The sequence below is a fragment of the Triticum dicoccoides genome, chromosome 4B (assembly GCF_002162155.2).
Source record: "Triticum dicoccoides isolate Atlit2015 ecotype Zavitan chromosome 4B, WEW_v2.0, whole genome shotgun sequence".
In the NCBI taxonomy this organism is placed as follows: Eukaryota; Viridiplantae; Streptophyta; class Magnoliopsida; order Poales; family Poaceae; genus Triticum; species Triticum dicoccoides.
In genome coordinates, this window is record NC_041387.1 from 392,910,434 (window position 1) to 392,924,540 (window position 14,107).

Genomic DNA, 14,107 nt, shown 5'->3' on the forward strand with positions numbered 1-14,107 from the left:
GCGCCCGGCCGCACTTGCTGCGGCCCCGGGCCGCGGCCTCCTCTCGGCGCCCTCCTCCGGCGACCGTCCGCCCTGTCGTGGCCGGCGCCTCGCCGTGGCCACCGGCCTCCCCTGCTCCCCTCGCCCTGCCGGCTCCGCCCACCCCCCCTGGGCGTGCGCCCGAACGAACGGGTGCGGGTTGCGCCCGAACCCGCACCGCCCTGTGCCCGCTAGCCCCCCCGGGCCACTGACTAGGGGGCCCCGCCCCATAACGTTTAAAAAAAATAAAATAATAAATAATAAAATAAATAAATAAATATATTAAATAAATAAATGAATAATAACTAAAATAATTAAAATATTAATTAATTAATTAAGTAATTAATTAAGTTAATTAATCTTGATTAGATTAACCTAATCACCAATTAAAATTAACTAATCTGTAATTAAACTAAACAGAGAATGACAGGTGGGTCCCACTGGACCCACACGTCAGGTTGACCAGGTCAATGGTCAACGTTGACTGCTGACATCACCCTGATGTCATGCTGACGTCAGCTTTTACTGTTCTGGATAATGTTGGGTTAAATAATTAATTAAATTCCAGAAATTAATAAAATCTTTAGAAAATCATATCTTTTAATCCGTAACTCGGATTAAAATATTTTTAACATGAAAGTTGCTCAGAACGACGAGACGAATCCGGATACGCAGTCCGTTCGTCCGCCTCACACCCCTAACCTATCGAACTCGCAACTTTCCCCCTCCGGCTCCTCTGCCCGAAAACACGAAACACCGGGGATATTTTCCCGGATGTTTCCCCCCTTAACCGGTACCATCTCATACCACGTTAGGGCACGCCTAGCATCTTACCTGTCATGTCATGCATCGATATGCATCTGTTTACATGGTATTCATTGTTTCTTCCCCCTCTTCTCTCCGGTAGACTACGAGACCGACACTGCTGCTGCCCAGTTCGACTACGGTGTTGACGACCCCTCTCTCTTGCCAGAGCAACCAGGAAAGCCCCCCCCTTTGATCACCAGATATCGCCTACTCTTCTCTATACTGCTTGCATTAGAGTAGTGTAGCATGTTACTGCTTTCAGTTAATCCTATACTGCTGCATAGCCTGTCCTTGCTACTACTGTTGTTACCTTTACCTGCTATCCTACTGCTTAGTATAGGATGCTAGTGTTCCATCAGTGGCCCTACACTCTTGTCCGTCTGCCATGCTATACTACTGGGCTGTGATCACTTCGGGAGGTGATCACGGGCATATACTATATACTTTACACTGTTACATTACCTGTGATACTGTTCGGAGATGGGGGCTGAAAGGACAGGTGGCTCCATCCCGGTAGAGGTGGGCCTGGGTTCCCGACGGTCCCCGACTGTTACTTTGTGGCGGAGCGACAGGGCAGGTTGAGACTACCTGGGTGAGAGGTGGGCCTGGCCCTGTTCGGCGTTCGCGGATACTTAACACGCTTAACAAGATCTTGGTATTTGATCTGAGTCGGCTACGAGCCTATACGCACTAACCATCTACGTGGGAGTAGTTATGGGTATCCCGGCGTCGTGGTATCAGCCGAAGCACTTCGTGACGCCAGCGACTGAGTGGCGCGCGCCGGATTGGAACGTAAGCCTGCTCTTGTATTAAGGGGGCTAGTTCTGCTTTCGGCCGCGTACGCAACGTGCAGGTGTGCTATGGGCGATGGGCCCAGACCCCTGTGCGCTTAGGTTTAGACCGGCGTGCTGGCCTCTCTGTTGAGCCTAGGTGGGGCTGCAACGTGTTGATCTTCCGCGGCCGGGCATGACCCAGGAAAGTGTGTCCGGCCAAATGGGATCAAGCGTGTTGGGTAAGTTGGTGCACCCCTGCAGGGAAGTTAATCTATTCGAATAGCCGTGATCTTCGGTAACAGGACGACTTGGAGTTGTACCTTGACCTTATGACAACTAGAACCGGATACTTAATAAAACACACCCTTCCAAGTGCCAGATACAACCGGTGGTCGCTCTCTCTCAGGGTTACGAGGAGGGGATCACCGGGTAGGATTATTGCTATGTGATGCTACTTGGAGGACTTCAACCTACCCTCTTCTACCTGTTGCAAGACGAAGGTGACCAGAAGCGTAGTCTTCGATAAGACTAGCTATCCCCCTCTTATTCTGGCATTCTGCAGTTCGGTCCACTGATATGGCCCTTTACACATATATCCATGCATATGTAGTGTAGCTCCTTGCTTGCGACTACTTTGGATGAGTACTCACGGTTGCCTTGTTCCCCCTTTTTCCCCCTTTCTCTACTCGGTTGCTGCAACCAGACGATGGAGCCCAGGAGCCAGACGCCACCGTCGATGACGACTACTACCCCGGAGGTGCCTACTACTACGTGCAGCCCGCTGTCAACGACCAGGAGTAGTTAGGAGGATCCCAGGCAGGAGGCCTGCACCTCTTTCGATCTGTATCCCAGTTTGTGCTAGCCTTCTTAAGGCAAACTTGTTTAACTTATGTCTGTACTCAGATATTGTTGCTTCCGCTGACTCGTCTATGATCGAGCACTTGTATTCGAGCCCTCGAGGCCCCTGGCTTGTATTATGATGCTTGTATGACTTATTTATGTTTTAGAGTTGTGTTGTGATATCTTCCCGTGAGTCCCTGATCTTGATCGTACATGTTTGCGTGCATGATTAGTGTACGATTGAATCGGGGGCGTCACAGAGAGGGGCGCCGCCCCCTCCTAGTACAATTCGGACCAGCCCATGGAGGGGCGCGAGACCACCCCTTGAGGCCCTTCTCTCCTTCCCCGTATGGCCCATTAAGGCCCATTACTTCCCCCGGCAAATTCCCGTAACTCTCCGGTACTCCGAAAAATACCTGAATCACTCGGAACCTTTACGATGTCCCAATATAGCATTCCAATATATCAATCTTTACATCTCGACCATTTCGGGACTCCTCGTCACGTCCGTGATCTCATCCGGGACTCTGAACAAACTTCGATAATCAAATCACATAACTCATAATACAAATCGTCATCGAACGTTAAGCATGCGGACCCTACGGGTTCGAGAACTATGTAGACATGACCGAGACACATCACCGGTCAATAACCAATAGCGGAACCTGCATATTCTACGAAGATCTTTATCGGTCAAACCGCATAACAACATACATTGTTCCCTTTGTCATTGGTATGTTACTTGCCCGAGATTCGATCGTTGGTATCATCATACCTAGTTCAATCTCGTTACCGGCAAGTCTCTTTACTCATTTTGTAATACTTCATCCTGCAACTAACTCATTAGTCACAATGTTTGCAAGGCTTATAGTGATGAGCATTACCGAGAAGGCCCAGAGATACCTCTCCGAAACACGGAGTGACAAATCCTAATCTCGATCTATGCCAACCCAACAAACACCTTCGGAGACACCTCTAGAGCATCTTTATAATCACCCATTTACATTGTGACGTTTTGTAGCACACAAGGTGTTCCTCCGGTATTCGGGAGTTGCATAATCTCATAGTCTGAGGAACATGTATAATTCATGAAGAAAACAATAGCAATGAAATTGTAACAATCATAATGCTAAGCTAACGGATGGGTCATGTCCATCACATCATTCTCCTAATGATGTGATCCCGTTCATCAAATGACAACACATGTCTATGGTTAGGAAACATAACCATCTTTGATTAATGAGCTAGTCAAGTAGAGGCATACTAGGGACAATATGTTTTGCCTATGTATTCACACATGTACTAAGTTTCCGGTTAATACAATTCTAGAATGAATAATAAACATTTATCATGAAATAAGGAAATAAATAATAACTTTATTATTGCCTCTAGGGCATATTTCCTTCATCGCCATCTTCTCGCACAATGAAAGTGCGTTTGTTTGGACAGTCCTTTGTCAAGTGCCCGCCACCTCTGCATATATGACACTTCATGTCCCTTGTGCGTCCAGACGAAATGGTGGGTGCTTGAGAAATTGCTCTCGACGCCGCAGAGGATTGTGGAGCTGATTTTGAACTTTTTGGGAGTGCACCATTGTTCAAGATATGCGGTGTTGGGTTGGTAGTGGGTGCGATAGTTGGAGAGTATGTCCATGATGAGTGAAAACCTGCAGAAAAGTTACCTCGTCCCTTGTTGTGTTGTCCCTGTACTTCCCTTTCAGCTTTACAAGCAAAATGAAACAAACGAGTAATAGAATTGTACTCCTTATAGTCCAATATATCCTGAATATCATGACTCAAACCACCTAAAAATCTAGCCATCATAGCATCTTCCGTTTCAACTAATCCACATCGCACTAAGCCAGTTTGCAATTCTTGATAATAATCTTCTACAAAACTGCTACATTGTTTTAAACGTTGCAATTCATTGAGCTTATCACGAGCATAATATGAAGGAACATAACGTTGTCGCATAACTCGTTTTAAAGCATCCCAGGTAGCAGGTATATTGTTCGCATTAACACAACAATATTCACTCCACCAAATAGAAGCAAAGTTTGTAAATTCACTAATGGCTTCCCTAACTCTTTGGTTCTCGGGAACATCATGACATGCAATTTTTTGTTCAATAGAAAGTTCCCAATCAAGATAAACATCTGGATTATATTTACCATTGAAAGCAGGCATAGTAAATTTAATTTTACCACTAGAGTGGTCATAATCTCGAACGACATACCTGGGTGGACCTCGTGCCATACCTTGACGGTTGAAACGTAGTTGTTGATGAGCACGGTCATTGTGGTGGTCGACTGCTTGGTCGTCCTCGGTGTCATCGGAATAATCCGCATAGTTATCCCCATATTCGTCGTTGACACGGGGAGGAATGCGTTGGTATGGTGGCGGCATCAGTGGTAGTAGCTGGGTGTTGTGGATGACCCATAGGCACACGCCGAGCTCGCGAAATAGCCGCGCCACCAGTGGAGTTGCGAGGATCAACGTTGTTGTTGTTGACGGGGGGTGCAGTCCGCAACTTGTCCAGACGTGACAAGATGTCCTTTAGTTGTGTGTTCGCAACACCCTGTGCATCCTCTATGGCCTTGATCCTCTCTTTGGCCGCAATCTGAGCACCCTCAAGTTGGGCAAGACGCTCGTCGGTGACTTTCACATCCGCGGTGAAACCCTCAAGTGTGGGTTGATCATGTGCCATTGCAACTAGTAGGACGTGGTAAAAAAACAAACGCTCACACTCAAGCTTAGTACTCCCTCCATTCCTAAATATAGGGTGTATAATTTTTGGCAAAAAAATTAAAGAACGCACGTGGAGGGAAAATTTCACAAGTTTTGGGCGAGATTTCACCTGACTAATTGACATGAAAAAATAAAGGAGCTTGCTTGATATAAGAATATGTAATCAAATACCTAAAAGAATTATCCAAACGAGTGGTGCAACGCAATACACCTTATATTTTGGTGTTTTTCTCAAAAAACTATACACCTTATATCAAGGAATGGAGGGAGTATCAAATTCTTATGTCCACATCATTTTTCATCTGTGTTGTGTGTATTGTTTCGTGTATATATTTCTAACGATGTTGATAATCTTGTTTCCATTCCTTGTCTTCGTCATAGTTCTCTAAATAATGTGGTTCTATACCCGCAGGATTATCATCTCCTACAAAGGGTCGTTCGTCTAGTCTATCTTTTTTGTCATGTTTGCTTTTTAGAGTAATTTTCTTTCATAGATTTGTTCTCGCTTGGTCTTATTTCCGTTGTGTTGTACCGAGAGATTTCAAGTTTTGAAAGAAATTCTAAATCTCTCATTCAGCGGGGTGGATTGACACTCTTATTTGATCCATTAGATAATTCCTAGAACTGACATTAGTTGAGTGCCCCTTGTTCCCTTTTGTTTCATTAGTTTTCTTTTCCTCATCTTCTTTTTTTATCTTTTTCTTTGTGCTTGGATTGACTTTGTTGTTTTATTATAATAATGAGTAAAATATTGCAGAATGGTTGTTCTACGATCAGTATTCAAAAGAAAACATTGGAAAATAGTTTGAATGCAAAATAGATGTGATGTGATTGTATTCATGGCCGATACTTAGTTCGAACCGCATCCGGGTCTTAAAGTAGACAACTCATGTTGGTGTGCATGGTATTATCATCAGCTATGAATAGAGAGCGGCAAGTGCGTGTACAATCGCGCTATCACTCAACCACACAAAGCTATCCTTTATCCGAATTCGGTTACTATGAATAGGAGGCCGCTAAAAGCTCACCGCATAATATCATCCATATCCAAATCAGTTTACTATCAATAGTAGTGGTCTAGCTGCTCGTCCAAAAATTTAGCACCTGCGTACAACTAAGCATGCTTAGCAATTGTGCAGATAAGCACAGTAGTGGTTTTCTTTTGTGAACTTGTTTTTTTAATCTATTTATGAGATCAAGTCGATTTCCTAATGAGCACCACGAATTAACCTTCACGAGAGTTTCAAAATTATTGTCGTGGTTTTAGTTCATGAAATGAAAAGAGTAGAAAATAATCAAAAGGTAACATGTGTGTAGAATTACTCTTTTTTTTTTTGAACAGAAGGATTTCATTAGTATGGCGTTAAGCACACTTTACAAATAGCAGCTCGAGTGGCTGAGCACTCATTGCTGATAGCTCATTACAGGTAGGACATCCTTCCAAATTAGTACCTAAACCTTGATCTGAATGTAGGCAAGTAGAGCTAAAAGGTTTATCTTGCACTTTGACAACAAGTCTAGCCTGATGGTGTGCCTTGAAATTCAGACATCTGTGCACTTTGAGTATTCTATATGGATGAAATGAAGGCGTGGTCTGGATAGCAGCTAAGATTGGCCGGATAGCCCACGGACCTGCTTTAGTAATATCAGGTTGTACAACCGCTGAGGCAAGCACTTCAGAGTCTGTCAAAAACTTCGGATCCTGCACATGTAGTTGAGCTGCAATCTTCACCGCCAACAACAGTCCATAAGCTTCTGCCTGCAAAGCTGATGCTACTGGTGGCGACACAGCAGAGATGTATAGATGGTCGGTATGTTGCCCGTTAATTTGTAGAAAGACACCTATACCCGCCTTTGCTACAGCTTGTCCTGGCTCCAACGACCAAGCTGCATCTGAGTATATTTGTGTACCTGGAAAATCTATTGTAGACTGAGAAGTAAGAACAGTAGAAAGCTTTAGCTGTTCTGGCTGACCGTGATGTCCCTTCCAAGTTGAATCATGTACATGTAACTCCTTCATCAGTGAATTGTCTGTGTCCTGCATAACAGCATTGTACACAACAAAAACTTGCTCTGGCTTAATGTTCTTGCGATTAAATAAATAGTCATTTCTCACTTTCCATAAACACCAGAGAAAAGTATAGAGATTAATAGTTGAAATGTGAGGGTGATTGGAAGAAAGCAAAAACTGTATCATATCGGGTATAGTTTGATGTGTGGCAGCTAACATTTCAGTTCTGATGTACCAAGGATGTGAAAACCAAGCCGCTTTGGAGAAGTGACATAAGAATAACATGTGCATTTCATCTTCTTCCATGCCACACCTGGAGCATTCAGATTTTATATGTTTGGAAAACTTACCTGCTCTTTTCCCAGTAGCTAGGGCTCGCCGAAGTAGTCTCCAAGCAAAAGTTTGAACCCTGGGTAACATCATTTTTTCTGCCCAAACCTGATTGAGAAGAGAGATTACCTGTTGTGGCACTGGCTTAGGTCTCTGATTAATAGGGAGCTCAAGATTTTTGTAACAATGCTAGTAGGCACTTTTGGTTGAGAATTCACCTGCAGGGGTTAGCTTCCATACAAGCAAATCATGGCCTAGAGAATCAATTATAGGGGTTTGCAAGATTACAGCCGCAGTTTCAGGGGCAAACAAGGTATTAACTAGTTGGGTGTTCCATACCTTTTGACTATTGGACCACAGATCTTTTACCACAGCTGGATAGGAGTAAGGTGGTTGTTGAATATTCAAATTGTCATAAATATCTTGCCATTTAGAGAACCATGGAGAGCTCCAAATGGAGGAGCTTCCATCCACAAGTTGATAAAAAGATGCAGAGCTCAGTAGATGTCTTACCTTCAATATGGCTGTCCAGAAAGCTGACTTAGGCATATTGGCTTCTGCTCTCCAAAATGAGGTATTTGCATAGTACTTTGACTTGAGAATAAGAGCCAAATTACTGTTAGGCTCCTTAGCTATTCTCCAAGATGCAGAAAGAATTAAACTTTGGTTGATGGCTTGTAGATTCCTAATTCCTAGGCCTCCTATCTTCTTATCTGTGCATATGTCCGCCCAGGCTCTCAAACATAGAGCCCTTTTAGTAGAGTCATCCTTAATACCTGTCCACCAAAAATTCCTGATGATAAATGTGAGCCTAGCAAGAAATTTCTTAGAAAACAAAATGTTGGACATGTAGTAGACAGGAATTGAAGAGAACACAGATTTGATCAAGGTCAATCTAGCTGCATGTGAAAGCCTATTAGCTTTGTAAGTAGAGAGCTTTGACTTAAATTTATCGTACACAAAATTATAAGCTCTAGCTCTATCCTTAGCCGGAAGAATAAGAGGATGACCCAAATGGGTGAAGGAGTTATCCATATCTGGCACTGGAAATAAGTTCCTGATATCCTGTTTTTCCTGCAAAGAAACGTTTGTACTAAATATAATGGCTGACTTATTCCAGTTGGGAAGCTGCCCCGAAAGGTGGCCAAATTGCTGTAAAATTTGGGAAATAGTTTGAACTTCCTGCATATTAGCTTTTCCACATATCAACAAGTCATCAGCAAACATTAACGAGTGGATAGGAGGGCAGTTTGGACCTAAGGATATACCTGAGAGCTGGTTGGCTTGTAGTGCATTCTGTAGGGCCATTGAGAGCTCATTAGCAGCAAGGACAAAAAGATATGGAGACAAAGGACATCCTTGTCGTATACCCCTAGAACTTTTGAAACATCCAAAAGGCTGCCCATTTATGATCACAGAAAAAGAGGGAGAAGAAATGCAAGCATATATAATATTAATGAAATGGCTATGCAACCCCTTACGTACAAGAGCAGAGCAAATGAAATTCCACTCGATTCTGTCAAAAGCTTTTGCAAGATCGATTTTAAGCATGAAGTCATTGCCTTTATAGGATTTCAAGGAGAAAGAGTGAGCAATTTCTTGCGCTACTATGATGTTGTTACTAATACGTCTACCTTTAATGAATGCCTGCTGAGAAGGATGGATGTAATCTGGCAAATGAGACTTCAATCTATTAGCCAAGGACTTAGCAATAATTTTATAAACTACATTACACAGGCTTATAGGTCTAAAATCTGAAGGTAATTTACAAACTATCTTTTTGGGGATAAGAGCAATATGAGTTTCATTAAGACGAGGAGGCAGAACACCTGTAACGTAAAAATTCCTTACCAGTTGAGTAACATCATCACCAATCCAGCTCCAAGCTATTTTATAAAAGCCCGCATTAAAGCCATCCGGACCTGGAGATGCATTCATCCTCATTTCTTTTAAAATCTCCCAGAGTTCCTGTTTATCTAGTATTGAAGTAGTAAAGTCTTGTGTGTCCTGAGGAAGAGTAGTACTTAAAAAAGGTCTACAATTATTAGGACTTAAAGATTGAAAAATGTTCTTAAAGTAGTCTACAAATTCATTTGCAATGTCCTGGGGATCAAAAAGATCTTTGTCTTGAGCATCCTTGATGGAAAGAATGCAGTTGCGTCTCCTACGCTTAGTGACAGCATTATGAAAAAATGAAGTATTCCCTGTCACCGCGAGTAGCCCAATGTTTCTTGGCCCTTTGCCTGTAATATTCATTGAGCTTGGACATGTTTCTTTCATATTGAGCTACAAGCTGAACCTCAACAGAATGTTCCTGATCCTCAAGGGGTTGTACTTGGATGTTGTTGATCTGTTCTTCCAGAGATCGTAATTGTTTTTGGAGGGAATCCTTTTTCTTGCACCATTTTTTAAGTGTTCCTACAAGATTATTAGCCCTGATGTGGAAGGGCATGTTTACTGTAGAGGACCAAGCATTATTAGCAACAGTGTGGAAGTCCTCTTCCAGAGCCCACCAATTTTCAAACTTAAAAGTCAACCGAGGCCTGCAAAACTTCGATTCCGTGGAGACCAATATAGGAGCATGATCACTCAAAATAATAGGCAAGTTAAAAACATTAGTGTTCGGAAAAAGATCACACCATTCAGCATTTGCCAAGCAACGATCAAGTCTTTCAAACACAGGTTTGGAAGAAAAACGTCTATTTGTCCACGTATAAGCAGGGCCAGAAAAGCCCAAGTCGAACAAACCACATTGCTTAACATACCCATTGAAAGCACGCATACGATTTTTATACACATTAACAGAGGAAGTTTCTGTATCATACATAATATTATTAAAATCTCCTAAACAAAGTACTGGTTTGTCGAGATTATCACATACAAAATTGAAAATAAACTCCCAGATCATATTAGTAAGACGATAGTGGGGATCTCCATAAACACATACAAGTACAAACTCTACACTAATGGGACAATGCACAGCTAAAGCTAAGATACCGACCAGACGTGGAAGGAAAGATGTGTACCACCAGACAAAAACCGACCGATCATGGTTCAACGGTGACTCATCCCGTTCCCACTACTCGCTGAACGTGGGGCCTCAACCTCATCCATGACCAGAAGAAACTGCCACGAGTCCCCGACTGTTTACACCCAGCTCTCTCTCCCACACGTGGCGTCTCCCTTCCCTACCCCTACGGGCGCGTGAGTTGTGAGCCCCAATTTATCATCCTTATCCGGTACATATCCATCCTGCGCACCTGCGAAAAAAAAGAAGACGAGAAGCTTCTTGGCTACGTGGCGACCATCCGGCGCCCCAACAATTCGTCGGACGACTCGTAGTAGTCGGCGGGGGACATTTTACTAGCAAAGGGAAGAAAAAGCGGCGTTTTTTTCTTACTTCGCGTCGCTTGCTTTTATCCGTGGGCCTCCTTTTAAAAAGGCGCTACTTTTCTTCGCCGCTTCCAATCCCCCCTCTCTCCTCTCCTCTCCTCTCCTCTCTTGCGTTTCTTCTTCCCTCTCGGCTTCTCCTCCCTCTCTCTTGACGGCGAGCGGCTATGGCGACGGTACAGGCGGTGGCCAAAGGGACCCTAGTCTCTCCGTGCGGCAACCGGGCCGCAGGATTTGGTGTCCGGCGGCGCGGCGCCGTGGCGGCCCGCATGTCGCCCTGCGCGCCGGCGGCCGTGCGGATCGGCAGGAAGAGCCCGTTTCTTGGCGCCAGGCTCACGGTCGGTCCCAGGAGATCGAAGCTCGTTCCTCGGAATCTAGTCGCCTCACCGGTGCAGGTAAATTTAATTTTCCGCCTCACCGATTCTCTTTTGATCGTCGGTGTCCTCTTTTTTTTTCTTATATATATATAATGCTATATATTTTCCCTGACTTAACCTGTTCTCCGCGATAAATTCGCCGATATAGTCATTCTATCCGAATCTCATCCGCATGCAGAGTTGAACACTTATATTTGACTTTCTGCAATTTTGCAACTAATCTCCAACTATTGTGGTGTGCGGGGCCAATATGCTGAGCTGTTTGTTCTGTTGCAGATGAATCTTGCGTTTGCGAAATCCACCAAGTGGTGGGAGAAGGGCATGCAGCCCAACATGAGGGAGATTGAGTCCGCCCAGGACCTCGTCGACTCGCTGGCCAACGCCGGCGACAGGCTCGTCGTCGTTGACTTCTTCTCCCCTGGCTGCGGCGGCTGCCGTGCCCTCCACCCCAAGGTGAAAATCATGGCTGCGGACATGTTGATAATACTACAGTTCTGAAGCTCCACTGTCGTGTGATATAAAAAATTTGTGGTGTTCTTAAATTATTTTATTTCCCTATGCAGATTTGCCAGTTTGCGGAACAGAACCCAGATGTGCTGTTCTTGCAAGTGAACTACGAGGAGCACAAGTCGATGTGCTACAGCCTCCATGTCCATGTTCTGCCCTTCTTCAGGTTCTACAGGGGAGTCCAGGGCCGCCTCTGCAGCTTCAGCTGTACTAACGCAACCGTAAGATACTAATCTGGTCATGTGCACTTTCATGCTCCTGTGAATTATAGGCCGCCAGAGGAGTCAGAAACAAACAAACCATGTTTCAAGTTCCAAGAGATCCTCCCAAACTTACCTATCAAGGCTTTGAAAGTCCTCTGTATAGCGTAACTTTGAGCTTACTGATAGTGGAGAGATCGTAGGTCTTTCACTGAATTTGAAGGAACATATTATGGTCTCATCTTATTCTAGACGTGTAGTCTCTTGCAGGAAGCTTACTATGGTGGCAATTGTCTTTTCAGATAAAGAAGTTCAGGGATGCGCTTGCCAAGCACAATCCGGATAGGTGTAGCATTGGCCCTACCAGGGGCCTCGAGGAGTCTGAGCTGCTGGCCTTGGCTGCGAACAAGGACCTGGAATTCACCTACACAAAGCAGCCAGAACCAGTTCCGAGTGGAGACACGGAGGTCATTGCTCCTGGGAGCCCAAGGCTTCCTCCACCTGCAAAACCGTTGGTTCGGCAGGGGTCCGGAGAGAGGACCTTGGTCTCATCAGGAAGATGAGATTGTGATGTGACGATGGTCTAAATGGGATCGCGTCCATCGGTTCTCTGTACAGTTTCTCGATTGTTGTTGGTGTGTATAGATTGTACTCTCTCATGGTTGTGTAGAGTGCAGGCTTGATAGATTTTTACTACTTGTCAAGCCTGCCCCGCCTGTGTCTGCTAGAAGCGTAGAAGTAGAAGCAATACTGTAGTAGTACCAGCAAGTATTGTGGGTAATCCTCTGCCAGTAAATTGTATGGTAGCTGTACAAGTTAATCTGAGTGCCCGTATATTCAGTTATCGTGCCTGCGTTGCTCTTCTATCAAATACTCCTATTTGGTTTGTTCCTCTTGTAGTAGTTTTGGTCATTAGAAAATCTGAAATCCCGCGGCTGCTAATACAATCTTCTCTTGCGTTCCTGCATTCCCATCTGCGTGGTGAGGTAACAGGTATTACATGTACTCTCTTTAAAGAAATTGTAGGTATTACATGTACTCTCTCCAGAGAAGAGGACGGAGCAACCTGTAAATTTTATCCGTTCGTGAACAGGGATAAGTCCGCAGACATGGATGGACGTCATCCAATTCAAATTCTTTTTTAACAAACCGGTGGCAAACAAGCCCAGCCCAGATTTTGTGAAAACATGACGTATATAATTACATTTTGAACAGTTGGAAAAAGAGACTTGTCCCTGAACCTATCCTACGGGGATTTCGTACATGTTAAAAAGGATTTCGTGCAAGTACATGTTATCCTAAAAGGATTTCGCGCAAACATGACGTATTTAATTACATTTTAAACAGTTAGAAAAAGAGACTTGTCCCTGAACCTATCCTACGGGGATTTCTTACATGTTATTAAAAGGATTTCGTGCAAACGTGACAGATTTAATTATATTTTGAACATTTAGAAAAAAAGACCCGCCCATAAACTTATCCTACGGCGGCGGCGCCCGGCCTAATCCCGTGTCGTCCTCCTTCAGCGATAAATCTGATGAAGTGAAGGTGTGGTTTCCGGCGAGGAAGAATAGAAGACAGGAGACGGACCGGCACACATGGGACACCAGGCCCCGCCGCATCCTGTGGCCTACTAATCCTCGAAGGAGTCCGCGCCATGTCCGTCGCTGGTCGAAGTGAGATCCACGAGGGGAATAGTGGCACCGACGCTGTCGTCGTCCCACCGAGCTAGCTGATGGTTTGTCGGCGACGCGTACGAGGTGCAGCTGGTGATGTTCTCCTTCGCGGTCGCCTGCAGCTACGCCTCCGCGGCTGCCGCTTCCTGGCGTGCGGCGGCTTGAGCGCAGATGGCATCGTAGATGGCACGTTGCTCCGTGACGAAATTTGGCGCTAGGGCCATGGCTGCCATGGCATCCTCGCTCGCCACTCGTCGTAGATCTGGCCCTCCGCCAGCCGGTACTGCTCCAGGAGGAACATGTTGTACTGTTGTTTTTCCTGCGCCTGATGAAACGCCAACAAAGGCGACGACGCAGGCTGCACCTCCGCCATTGCGGCGTTGAACTGCGCCTGCGCCCGCTCCATGGTGAAGTCGGCGTGCACTGGACGC

General features: G+C 44.9%; 1 pseudogene; it reads left to right on the plus strand.

Annotated features, from left to right (window-relative positions):
• Positions 1–10,981: 10,981 nt before the first annotated feature.
• Positions 10,982–12,844, plus strand: LOC119296280 (annotated as a pseudogene).
• The last annotated feature ends 1,263 nt before the right edge of the window (positions 12,845–14,107 follow it).